Source organism: Daphnia pulicaria, chromosome 2, assembly GCF_021234035.1.
Source record: "Daphnia pulicaria isolate SC F1-1A chromosome 2, SC_F0-13Bv2, whole genome shotgun sequence".
NCBI lineage: Eukaryota > Metazoa > Arthropoda > Branchiopoda > Diplostraca > Daphniidae > Daphnia > Daphnia pulicaria.
In genome coordinates, this window is record NC_060914.1 from 8,173,355 (window position 1) to 8,188,188 (window position 14,834).

The window sequence follows — 14,834 nt, forward strand, 5'->3', positions numbered from 1 at the left end:
TAATTTAAAAATAGACTTTGTAAATATTTAATTTATTTACATGACTTACTTTATTACATATTATTTATTATTATATTTATTTTACATTTATTAACATGAACTTACAGAACACATTTTTTGACAAAATTCTCCAATTTATTAAAGTATGTGACTGGGCACGGTTTGTTATTTGAAACTCTAAATTTAAAAAAAAATTTTAGGAAATAAATTCTTTACATAAACAAAGATACAACTAACCTATTAACAGGGAAAACAAAAGCATCCATTGCTAGTGGAATATTTATCATTCTACCATAAATTTTTTTTGACATAGTGGGATATTGTATGTTGACTTTCAGTAACGGAAATTGTTTTCTAGCACATGAATGGCATTGTTTTGTTTTCGAATTATTAAAAGCGAAGACAGCTCTTTGGCAGCCACTAATAATTTTAAATTCATTAACATTTTAAATTTAGATATAGACAACCTAAACTCTTGATAAAACTCACCTACAGACCAACTCATTATTTTCAAGATACCAAGTATTTGCAACAAATGGGATAACTTCTTCTGAATTAGCCACCATCAATACCCCGACCATTACATCATCCAGATACAAAAAAAAACATATTTAAGTGAAATAGTTCTAGTCATTCATGTATCTAGTCATTGATTCATCATTCATTGATTCATCATTCATGGTCTAGTCATTGCATGTATCTAGTCTTTCCGAATATGTGAATCTTATTTTATTTTATCTTATTTCGTTTGACGATTTTATTATGTTTGCCGAAGATGTAACTTCTCATTTTCTTACCATTTTGTTTCCTTTATCAAGTCATTTAACGAAATGTTACTCAATTCCGCACGAACAGTATCGGAACAACTCATCAATTTCCACACTAATTCCATTGGTTGTACGAGGGATTACACTTTTCCCCTGTGACTTTCAAATGGTAGGGCCCAATTTCATGATGGCACTTAAATGCGGCCGTACCAAGACACTTAAACAACTTTTTTTCAGGATGCATGTCTGGATCTGGAATATTTTCACTTTCCAATGAAATTAACTTGTGATCAAGTAACTTTTTGAATTCTAAATGAAATTCCTGAGATGACACAGAACGAGAAAACTCTTCCATTTTGAATAATCAACTAAAAACCTTGAATGTACGACTCAGAACTATAAACTTGAATGTACGACTAAAAACTATAATTTTCAGACCGCTCTTCAACAAGGCGTACACGCGACGGAACACGCGAAGACTTGAAAGACTTGACAAGTAAAACAAAATTTTTACCTTTTTTTAAATAAATTTGTTAATTTTTATTCGGGTGGGTTGGCAGGTCGTCGCAGCGACTTTTGAACATTTTCCGCTCGACGGATCTAAGAGCTCCGCTGAATACGCTCAACCTGGACGTCTCGCCCACTCTACTCATTCCGTATTACGACGAGGACAGCGCCACACTCTTCCTGACTGGACAGGTATAAACGATACATCAATGAAATCATTTCCAATTTTGGGGGGTTTAGTTCTTCATTCTACCGATTCTATGCGCAGGGAGACGCCACAATTCATTGTTACGAAGTGTCGGAAGACTATCCACACCTTTACCCTTCGACAGCCATTCAGGTAATTAAAAAAAATGTTTAAAGTAATGTATTTAAAAAATCCAATTTACAATTTTTTAAATGAAAAGGGATTGGCTTTGATGCCTCAGCCTCAGTAGATGACGCCATCAACCACGACGGTTCCTCCAATCGTCGAGCCAATCGCGTCTGTGACCAACGGGGGCGGAGGCATTGGTGGCGGCTTCTTATCCGCTGTCAGCGCGCGTAAAGAGCGTGCATCTATAGATATCTATAGATATAGCAACGAGTTATTGAACGAGTTATTGAACGAGTTAGCAACGAGTTAAGAGATATGAACAACGAATTATTCCCTCAGCTTTTTGGTTTTCTCGTCACTTGTCCAAAAATTGACAACGAGCCTAAGACTATTCCAGACATTTCTTTCTTCCCACCTTTCGCTTTGTTCCTAGCCCCCTAAATTTATAAACAAAGTTTCCCGTTCACATAAGATATATCAAACTCAAATTGCAAGTCCCAAGTTAGACGCTGCATTAATTCACATTAAGAATTATTCTTTCTCATAAATAACTAAGTAAACTATATGGACCACATACAAATTTCAAAATCGCCCATTACACAACATGGAGAAATTTGCACTTTACACAGTGCACCTCATGTAGTCTAATTTAAGTGTAGAGCAATATGTTTTTTCTAATCTACGGTTGGACTCGACAAAAGACGAATTTTTTCTTTGTTATCTAAGAATTTCTTTACTTCGTATACAGCTTTGGAAAAATTATGTAGATGTTTAAATTCCTTGAAACTTTTAACACGTCTTGCTGGGAGGTTCTTATTCCGATAATTGAATTCTCGTCAAAAAGACGTTACTCAGTAGAGAGCACCCAAGACTCTAATGGTCTTAGTTCGTTTTTTTGGTCCAAACGACGTAACTTAGTTGTAAGCGTAAAATAAACTTACATGTGTTTTATTTTCTTCAGTTACGTCTTAGTAACCAACGTCAAAGATCTCTTTAAGTCTTCTTAAAATTGAAATTCTTATCATCAGGGTTTCCGTTTTGTGCATTAATTTGTGTTCTTTCAACGCGTGCAAAGTTATTTAAGCTTATTTATATCTAAAGTTATATTTTGTTTGTTGTACATTGAATGTTGAAATTTACATCTTTTTCTCTTTTCAGGTTCCGTTTCTTGGATCTATGTATTGATTTATTGTTGAATGCATAAAATTATATTTACCTTTTTCTGTTTCAGATGTCAGAACTTGGAGTAGCAGAAGCAGTTCCGGCTGATTTGGATATAGAACCTGTTTGGGATGAATCTAGCCATGGAGTCCCAATACTAATACCCACAGGTGTGGATCCGTCAACACACGTAGCAATGGAAGAAAAAGAGCAGTAACAGCCACTGCCGCAGCGGCAACAGCAACAACAGCAACAGCTTCTATCACCATCGCCACCGCAGCAACTACCACAGCAACAACAACAGGCAGTACCACTGCCGCAGCAGCAACAGCAACAACAAGTAATGCAACTAGGGTTCGATGGCCCCATAACATCATTGGCAAAAGTCCACATTTTGATTTTGTTGGGTCATTTGGCTAATGTAGTTATGGATTTTACAGCCGAAAACCTTTCCACCAGTGGTCTGGTTGTATCTGCTTTTTTTTTGTTATTATATTGGGGTTTATTACTTTGAATCTTATCATAGTTTTCATAAACCTTGATTTACCTGAAAACCTACTACTGTAAACCGGCTACACCTTCATAATTTAAGAAAGATTAACGTTTTTCTGATGCATGTGTGATAGTAATTTTTGTGTGTACCCTTCTAAGCTTTTTTTGTAGTTTTTATGCAGTTCTGACATTAACTGCACCAGGTGACTCCGAAGTACTTTCCAGGATCAGAGAACACACTCTTTTAACCGAGATGTAAAAAGCAGAGAGTAATGGGTATGATAAACAGTATGAACTAAAGTAACGACAAGTAATTGCCATAATTTGTATTCCCCCTGGAACCCAATTGGATTCTTACCAACCATAACAGCATTCCCAAGATCATACCTTCATGGTAAATTGCTGTGATGCATAATTTAATCTAAATTCTTAAATGAAGAAATACGGATTCAGATAGGAAAATTTTGTCATCGGTCTATAAGGTAGCTGACCGTCTGCAGACTCGTGGACACTTTCGTGAATGCTGAGAGGATCCTGACTTGGCAACTGGTCAGTGTTTCCCAGCTGCAAAACCCATTGTTAACAGTTGGTTAAATGGCGTTCACAATATTTACCTTTCGCTGGTCTTTCAGTAGGCACGACGGGTCTTCAACGACGCAGAGTGCGCCGACCAGCAGGGATTGACAGTGGCAGCTTCATCTCCTCTTCCCAGGTGCCTGGCGATATGTCCTAGGCTTCAAGGTAGGACGCAGTTTTCATTCTAACTATTTCCCACTACTTGCCAGTCCCTAAACGTTTAAAAGCAGCCGATTTTAATTATCGATGATGTCAGATATCGACCACCGCGACTAAATGCTCTTATCGAGTTGCAAATCATTTTCTCGGTCGTTCCATTCGGCCGTCCACTCTGTAAGATTGAATTCATTCCATTTTCCGAGTCTATTCGGAAAATAAACAGCTTTTTTCCTCGTCAGGTATGCATCAAGCTTAACTGTCGCCGCCGTGCATTTCCTAGGCAGATTTTAAATTTTGCGTCTTTTTGCTCAGCACTTTCATTGCGACATTTAGCTATTTAAATGGTAATTCGTTTAACTTTGCATGCAGTGACGCTCTTGATGATAAGAGTCAGTATAGTGATATCATTTCATGTTTTTAATACTCTAGGCTGAAATATAGGGAAAAGTCATCAACCGAAAGAAATACGAAAATTAAAATAATCGCCGCTTACTTTTTTGGCCTCGCTCATTTTTTTTTAAAATGCTCCATGATGAACTTCTTGGGAGGGGGTGGCTTTATGCCTTAATTAATAAGTTAAATCAGTAAACCACCCCCAACCGCAGCAGCAGCAACAACAACCATGGAGTCTAGGCAATCCAAATTGCAATCAAAAAACAAAAAATTTCATGATTCGACAAACCAAATGTAAAATTCGATCGACAAACCAAATATTTCTCGTGTTACAAATACAGTGTTTTATTTGGTTGACGAATTATTTGGTGTTATTTAATTTTGATTGACGAATCGTGACATCGTGTGTGAAAGCTGATAAAATCTTCAGGAAATATGCGGATAGAATAATGCAAAATATAAGTTTCATTTCATATTTTTATTGTTATTATTTATTCAAATATTGCTATGAACTGACGAAGAATTATGTCAATGGGAAAAGTGTCTATAGAGGAAGAAGCCCTGAAAGATATTCTGCCGCTGGCTGGCGATTTGCTGGACTCTGACGACCTGGTGGAGCTATACAGCTATACAGACGTGGTGTCAGTGTGAGAGTGAGAGAGATCGGGGCTTTGCAGACGACTATATGCTAGATGTCAAGGGAAGAGAGGATTGGGTTATGCAACACATGGGGTTCAGCAACTGGGATCTTGGGGTTGTAATATTAAATTCAACATCTTCCGGGACCCAATTTTTCCCACTACCAAAATTTCGCCAAGTAGTCACTACTAGCAGGGGGTGGGGTATACCCCCACGTTGTACAACCTGAACTGGACAAGAACATCAAAATAAAAAGATGGACTAAAAAAGAGTTTACTTTCCCAAAAGGAAATGAGTTTGGCTGTACCTTACTGGTGTTTATACCTGGCTTAAGTAAGTCTTTAATTTTTTTTTCCTTTTTTTATATTATTTGTAATAATTTCTTTTTTTTCCAGAATACAAGGTGACGGTGATTGACTCCATTAAGGAAAATTCAGTCACTGATGCCTACCTTAGGCTTTATAAAATCCTTTATCAATGTGGTAAAGTGAATCCTTTTATATTTCGCCAGAAGTTACAACTTCCGGAACCAAAATTAAATTGCACAACATCAGCGAATGGTAAATTTTTCAATTTAATTTAATTAAAATAAGAAATTGAAAAAAATTAATTTTTTTCCAATTTTGTTAGAAATCCAATTCAAAGTTTTCAAAATTTTATGTTTTCTTCATTCAAAGTAAGGTTTCGATCAATAAAAAAAAGTTGATTATCAGATGGGTTGGGTAAAATTTTAAGATAGTTGAGAACAATCGATTTGGCAAATCACAGCAAGCTAACGGATAACGGGACTCATGAAACAAAACATTAGTCGACAAGTAAGCTTCCAAACGAGTCAGGATCCTACTATTGAAGTGTATTTTATTGTTTATCCAGCCATGACGAAGTAAATCAAACTGTTGCAAGAACTGCACCATTGAACAGCATCTGCTTTTCATTGTTTTGCATGAATGTAGCGTCCTTTAAGATTTTCCCTCCATCTATGTCTAGTCCTTTTTCAAACTACTCCTTGACGACTTCTCCTACCAATCCATCAGATAAAATTTCTTAAAATTCTTCGTCGTCTATTACAGCTTGAGAAATATCAACATCACCGAAATCTACTTCTCAGACAAACTGTTGGCGTGATTGAATCCAAATTAGTAATGCTTTTCACGCCATTTCGTGTACTTCAGCACTGATTATTTTGTCATGCTCCTTTATTGTAAGTGTCTGTATAACAACTTAATGTGTTCCAGATTTACATGTTTTATTCCCACTCTTCCGTTCGTTCTACCAGTATAGCTGTATTAACAAGAAAGAAATTACCAGCTAAACTATTTTGGTGATTAAATTTTAAATTGTATGACTTTGTCAATGAACTACAAGAAATATTTAATGGTTTATTAGACTTATCTCACGTTATTTGGCGCCTTTTGGTGCCTTAGAGTTTGAAATGAGTGTTTTGAACCACACACCACAGTTTCAAACACAAAATCTTTGCTAGGGTTCGGTTTTTGAATTTTTTAACTTTCGGATAGATGGTGAAACAGGGAAATATGATTTTTCCTTTGTTATGTTACAAAGTTCCTTGTTACAATCCTTAACATTCCCTCCACCATATTGCGTTACATAATTTATGAAGGCCGCCAAAACAGTTGTTTAATAGCCAAGGTCGTATGCCTCACTCATTTCTATTTAAAGGTATGTCATCCTTCATAGATACAAGAAAGATAATCTTGGTTTCAAATTATAAGAGGAGTTGTTGTATTTTGTATTCCTCCTAACCGCAAACAATTCAAATTTAGTTTTTTCATTCTATGATTCAAAAGATAGCCGTACAGAAAATTGATTGAGCATTGATGTCAGCAAATTGGACCTCTTTTTAGTTGGTCACCAATAGAATAAAAACTTGGAAAAATAAAAAACTCATAGAGAATGCAGAAATGCAAGATAGAAGTTATACTTTTCTTTTGTTGAACTTGATCACAAGTTTTCCAAAGCAGTTTGGACTGGTGATTTACAGCTATTTATCAACAGCGTACCTTCTGTTACGAAGGTATAGAAACCTTGATTTTAGGTATTGGTTCGTGAAATTTTTATGGGTCTTTTTTGCATTGCTGAGTAAATCGTTCACTGTCTTGTTGTCCAATATCACGAATGTTTAGGAGAAAACTTGAAATTTCTTGTGAGACAGCCTTTCCTGTGGCAATATTGAATAAGTCTTGTCCTTCTTTGGTGAAAGGATCTCTGGAGGTTTTGATGTAATCCACAATTGAATTCAAATGACTGTAGTATTTTTTTAATTCGATGAGACTTGGTTACCTTTAATACGTTTTCTTTGTGATTAAGACCAATATAATCGAGAATATTTGAAATTATTCTCGTCCGTATACTATAACTTTTCTTCCCAAATGAAAAATGGTCATGATTGTGGCTTTCATGTTTATCCGAGGAACCAATTGCGGCACCAGCGTTTATTGTTTGCTTTAGAATGAAGTCAACAGCATTTCTTAAAAGTCGTGTCGGAGTTCTCCTGATCAATATTGCACCATTGTTAAAAAGCTCAGTTATTTCTGGATACGATTTACTCAGCAATGCAAAAAAGACCCATAAAAATTTCACGAACCAATCCCTAAAATCAAGGTTTCGATACCTTCGTAACAGAAGGGTTGAAAATAAAACGAAAGAAGACAAATGGGAAAATTGAAATATTAATATGTAGCGTGATCTTATGGGTATGATTGTTTTAATAATACTAGAAAAGAAAATTTATCTAGAACAAATTCTGTCCTATCCGTTAACGCCTGTGCCTATGTGTTTTGCACACATGAATGGAAAAACGAATAAAACAACAAAGTCAACATTATTTAAAGAATTGGAGAATTGGCCTTCAAGAAAAAATGGATGCAAATGTCGTCACGGTTTTTCTCATGTGGAGTCTTATGCAAAACAAAAAGAATCTGCTGAAACCTCGCTGAAGGGAAATGTTCAACAAATTTCTCATTAAGCCGTCATTTCTCTGGGAGTATATAAAATTAGAACCCCAAACAGCACCACTTTTTCTCGATTTTTCTGGCGAAACCGATGGTTCCCTTATGGTGGAAGTCCGGGCATGCGTGGAAGGCATTTGCTGGAACAACATTTTACATAAAGCTTTCCCTTTGCACATAGAGTTTTCCAAGGAGAGCCTTTTTTTTAAATTGATCATCGTCCTTTTGAAACTGAGCTCCAAAAAGCCCAGGCTAACTTAGCAGAAGCGGAGGCCTCTTTTTAAACTGCCTCAGAGACTTTTCAGCGGATGAAAAAACTTCTGCCCACAAAAAGCTATCAGCAAAAAGATATTTTTATGACGCAGAAGGAAATTTTCTATCCGGTTCTGTGGCTGTAAAATCCGCACACGCTGATATCACCCAAGTAAAACTCTCCCTTGAATACATGGATTTGTTGGCCCCCATTTTAGGGATTAAATCAGATGCTCATTCCAGTGAAAGATCCATTGTTTCGCCTCAAGAAATCTCATTGTTAACAAAAATTGTCCAATAAGACCCCATTCAGATTAACTTTGAAATCTTTGACAAGGGGGCGAAAGTCTTTATTTCCCTATCGGACGACTGTCTTTATCCTTACGTCTGTCAACTGACATGATTTGATCCGCTGATTTACCCCAAAACGGGAACCTTTCCTCTTCAAGCCTATTTTCTCAATCCCAATAATCTATCTAAAGTGGGTCAATTTCAGCGCGTTTATCAGCAATGGAGGGAAATCCTGGACGCTCTTTTGGTCAAGACAAACTGCTAGTAATATTTGGGCCTAATATTACTAGCAGTTTGTCTCCCGAATCGTTCCTTTTCTTATACTAATGCTGGTTTCTCTGGTAGTGCTAACGATGCCAGAGTTTTCCGCTGCTCTGATTTGGGTCTATTTCTTGACGAAAATATGACTTTCCTTTTCCCAGGTTACCAATATCATGTAATGTCAGATTCTACTTTTCCTTGCTCCCCTCATGTAAACCTGCGATAAAATCAAGTCTTGCAAGAAAATTTTTGCCAAAATAAACTACAACACGATTTTATAAAAAACCCGAATAATGATCGAACAATCTTTTGGAGCCTTAAAAGACACTTAGTGGTGACTACGGTACATTTACGCCCACGTAAAGAAAGCAAACAGGATTATCTCCTGTTGCTGTGCTTTGTAGAATTTTCTAATAAGCAGAGGAGAAAGAAAGGTTTCTTACCGGATAACACAAGATGTAGATCTTGATGAAAACGACATTGCTGATGATTGGTTTAACCTGCAGTCTAATACAAAAAAGGAATGAAATAATTCAACTGCTTTACAAAAACGCTGAGCACCATAATAACATGGCAGATGAGGAATAACTAAGTGATCTTGAAATTCCAAACACCAGTTTGTCTTCGTCAACCGTGCTAACATATTCATGTATGAAATGGTAATACATTGTGGTGTGAAATTTGACTAGAGTTCACTTACATAATTTTACTTGAGTTGCTACGTGGGACATGTCCCCCCTGCTTCCCTACAGCAGTTTGTGTACGACACTATGGGAAGCAGGACACCATTCTCCTGGAACCTCTTGACTTGGAAGGTCTTGACAAACGAGGCATGCTAGGAGTTGGCGGCATTCTTTTGACCCCCTTTTTGTTCTTTCGTTCAAACTAGACTGGATTCTAATGCACACTTGACTATAATCGCAACCACCATTAAGATAACACTCCTGCAATTAAAATTAAATTAAATATTCAATTAAAATGTTTACTGTCAACTAAACTTCAGCTACATAATCTACCTTGTTCAAAACTCAAAAAACCAAAACTAAACCATCGGTAAAACTGAATAGATTGTGTTTGTCCACAACATTTTCATCCAAATCAATTTAATTCAGATCTGCCTCAATTAAAGGAAATATTGTTGGGGTTAAAAAAGAATAGATTCTGGAATTGACATTTACCTTCATTAGCTAGTGAAATAATACCGCAACTATTCATTTGCACAACTAATACAAAGCTGCTCTAAACTGTTGCCATGTTGGAATCACTCGAACCCATACCAGACCAAGATTCCTGTTGAACACAGCAAGGGATATTTGAATGGGTTTTACACTTGTGAGCCAGTATTATTATAGCATAGATATTTTGGTTTTTATTTTACGCTTCCCAAGACAGTCACAGTGTCCCTTAAACTATCATGTTGAGTTGTTGTGGGACATGTCCCCCATCTTTTCCGACAGCAGTTGGTGTACAGAAAGCCTAGAAAAAATGAATAATACATGAGTAATCAGCAATTATGTATTAGGGACTCGCGATATTGACAACTAATTATCTCATGAGCCACTTACAAAGAGAGAAAAGATGCAGCATTTTGTTAAAGTTTAGTATTTGATGATCATAATGATGGGAGCCGACCATAAAAGGTTTTATTTTGAATTGTTTGTTACATGCTGGTTTTTCCTTTCTTTGCATCTTCATATTCACGAAGAAATACACAACACTGATCTTGGAAGCAGTCAACAAGTTAGTCGAAAACCCAGGGTCCACAACACTCCGCACGGTCTAGGCATTTTCTTATGAAATTCTCCAAGAAAGCCTGGTAACAGGAAAATCCTTCAAGAGTACTAAACCGCAGACAGCGAGGAGGCAAGGGATCCAAGTTGGGTGGGGACGGGGCCGAGCGCAGGTAACACAGACAGTTACGATGGCCGGGATCATCATATTTAAAACACCTCCGACTTTTTCTGGGAAAAATGAGGAGGATGCGGTGGATTGGGTGGAACGTTGTTAGACAACGGCAGACTATAAAAGACGGGGAGAAAAGAGCGAATTTCGGGATGTTCCTGGACGATCCGGTGCGGAAGTAGTTTCAATGCATAACACCACCAGTAGGTTGGACGGATACGGTAGCAGTGCCGTCGGGGGCAGCGGCTGCCCCTGTGGCTCCGGCAGACGGGGTGCGTACAGTGTTTCTGAATGAATTACTAAAACAGGGGTATCCCAGACACCAGGCGTCGAAGCTGCGGAACAGGCGACAGGGTAACTACGAGCCGAGGGTAGAGTACTTTTTACGAAGTTATGAACCTATGTCGGTTAGGGGATCCGCAAATGGCAGAGGCAAAAAAGCTAGAATACTCATTTGACGGACTGAAACCCTAATGGAGAAGGTGTAAGTGATGCGACCGAAGACGTGCGATGAATTTCTGACCGCAGTGAGGCTACAGTTCAAGGCAGCGGAAGTGATGGTACAGGGGAGCCGGGCGGTGAATATGATCGCTGAGAAGGAGAAGCAACTGCAGGCATTAGCAGTAAGCAGGAGTGGAAAAGTAAAACCAGGGGTAGAGGAAACACTCCCAAAATTGCAACAACGGATGAAAGTAATGCAACAGATTTAAGGCGAGCTGTTAGCGCTAACGAAGAGAAAGGGGAGGAGCAACCCGGGGGTGAACACGGACGGTGAACCACAGAATAGCGGATTAGAGAGACCAGCGAGATCAGTGGATAGAAAACTGATATGCTTTACTGTAAGGAAGAGGGCCACATCCGAAGGAAATGACCGAAAATGAGGTCGGATGAGGCTAAGTTGGAACCGGAGAAGGTGGTAGATACCGTAAGAAAAAGGGAGAGGAAGACGTCCCCCTACTGCTGGCGTCGAAAAACCCAATTCTGGCGTCGAAGAAGAATGTAAATGTGGAAGATTATGATTATTTTCTTGCATTTTTAAAACCTCCGTATGCTTTGACTCGCGGTGTAGTAAAAGAAACGCATTTAGTGAATCGAATTACTTAGATGAAAAGATATTATATCATCGCGGAATTATTGGATATGTTACAGATACTGGAAGATACTGAGAAGAAAGCCTTGGCAATAATTGCCAAATTTGCTTTTCTTAAAGGTCAGAAAATCGACCCCATTATTGATGGTGATATGCGCGGAAAATTTAAAAAATCCGATGCTCCGCTAAATGTGGCACTGAAAAATGCTGAGCAAGAAGAGATGAAAGACACAACTATACAATAAAAAATCCATTGGCTGAAAAGAAGAAGAGGTCACCCAGACAGTCGGGACGGCGGGGATCATCATATTCAAAATACCTCCGACTTTTTCGGGAAAAAGTGAGGAGGATGCAACGGATTGGATGGGATGTTGTTCTTTTTAACATCACTAGATCTTTGTTTGTTTATATGTTTTTTGTAGATGGCAAGGAAATTCGACCCGTAAAACAATCATTCATTACTGTTTGGTTTCCTGACAAAATATGTGGGAACTTCCTTTCTTCTTGAGACAGTGAAGCATCCCAATGGGTATGAAACAAGTTTGTCTATCTACGGAGAGTCTACAACAGTCAAACATTGTGATTGTGTGATACGGCTATCAAAGCAGTATTGCATGCTGCGCTACATCAATAGTCTTGTAGTAATAAGTACATGACTTGATTTTCATGGCTGGTTCAACAAGAGAAAACGCAGTCACGATTGTTACTTAGATTTGCGGAAAGCGTAAACCCTCATTTTTTCTTTAAAAATATTAATGATTCTGGACAGGATTCAAGGTTGAATTTGAATTTGGTGCGTGAAGCCGAGAGACGTCATTTGTCAGAGCTAATTCGATCTATCCATGAAAGAGAGAGATGAATGCGCCATGATGGATTGTAGAGGAGAGGTTTATGCAGTGTGGCTTTTAGGAATTTCGACACCCGCAAATATGTTACATGTGCCCTCACAAGTGTGTAACCCTGCTGTGGGTGGAGCCTCGCATTGCGATTACGGTGAAGCAGAGTAAATGTTATTCCAGTCTCCTATTTGAGTTTAAACACAATTGAAATGGATAAATTACGTCCAAATAGCATTGAGGTATGTTTACATTTTTCTTTGTGCAATGTTGATTTGTAATAACTGTTACTATTTTTATGTTTATCGTAATTAGAATGACAGGGCTAGTGGTGCAGTTGATGCTGTCAAAAATTTTAAACGTAAATATAAAAAGTTACATGAATTGAATCAACAGATACATGATAGAAAACTTATATGCTTTAACTGTAATAAGGAGGAAGGCCACATCCGAAGGAAATTCCCCAAAATTTGGTCGGATGAGGTGAAGCCGGGTCCGGAGAAGGCGGTAGGAACAGTAAGAAAAGAAGGGAGATGAAGCCGTCCCCCTAATTCTGGTCGACACAAAACAGCTGATTACCAAGGAAAAGTCTGGCCTGGAATCATGAGCTCCATGTAATAATTTTCATTTCGTCACTAACAAATCAACTGTTTTCAAATCTGATTGATCCTTTAGTGTTCCAGACCTGACTATATAAAGAGGATCAAACACCGGAGGCGGGTTATGAAGTTATTCCGAAATTTGCACTTACGAAGCTGGGGAGAAAAAAACGAGAAAAAGGCGAAACAGGAGCAAATGCACCAAGTAGGTTTCTCAAATCGTAAAAGGTAGTGATGCGGCAACACTCCGTGGCCGCTGTCTGCTGTCATTGAAATTTACTATTCGATCCATTCGATTCAGCAACATGGAATTTGCTGAATGCTCCGTCGTCAAGGTTTTTGGAAGATTTATGTGGAAAAGAAACAAAAAAAGTCAGCTTTTATGATTTTATTAAAACGGACTTTTTACGATAGAGAGCAAACAAAAAAGCTGAGCAAACTGCTCACTTTCAACCAGGTTTGTTGATGAGAACAATAGTTTGTATGGCTCAAGACTTCGTAGGTAGCAACAACGTTAATTTGCTCATCCGCAATGGCCAATTTGGAACTCGGCATCAGGTACTTTATTAAGTGGAATTTTGCATGACGGTTTTTTTTATTTCTAAAAACCTTTTATTTATTATCAACAGGTAGGTAAATATGCTGCTATTCATCGTTTATCTCTAGAAAGATGAGCAACTTAACACGCCTAATCTTTCCCACACTATGCCTTACCGCGCGCGGTGTGCGCACGCACAAAATAAGACATGTGAATTAAAAACGAAATTTAAAAATTCTAACTGATGAACTGGTTACGGGGAAAGTTTCATTTTTTGATGGGGTGTTCTACACAGTACAAATTTGGTTCTGATACAAGAGGGTATATTTAATCTGCTGACCATTAACAGAATTTCGTGAATCAATTAAGATTCATTCGTGAAGTGTGCGACAAAGTCTTCTATTTCAACTTCAAAGAGGTAAGCAGATCTCACAAAATTTTTTATTTATTCTTATTCATGAACTTTTTTTTCATTATTTTCCTTATTTCTAGACTAATGTTTTGGTGGAGAAGATGTGTCAATTACTTATTATTAACATCTTTGCCGAAACCTCTTTTTCAATCGAAAAAAAAAGATTTCATCAAAAGATGCGTCATTTTCTCATCTTATTTCCTGTTGCTGCTTGTCAATAGTTTCTCGTCTTTCGTGTCCTTTTTCGCACGGAAGACGTGACCATCACTACAAGGGGGGCAAACAGGGCGCGAGCTTCTCTGTTGGGCACATCTAGATTTTGAGGGAATGGGTGCGGAGTTGCCAGATATGGTGTCATCACAATATTCTGCAAACTGAAAGTGATGTCACAGATAAAGATCACTGTAAAAATTTCCCTCCTTCTGGTCTTAGTGTCCTAGTTATGAATTATTTAAATTGGTTCGATATCCCTATCTTTAAAAACAGGCGAAATCGCACCTTAAACTTCACCCAGAGGGGGGCGCGCGCGTCGTTTACAGCTTCCCTAGGTGTAAAGATAGGGACATCGAACAAATTTAAATAATTCATAACTAAGTAGTTAAATTTGGCCCAAAAAGGGGGTTACCCCCCAACTTATCATAACAATTTACGCATAAATAAGATCCATGTGGCAA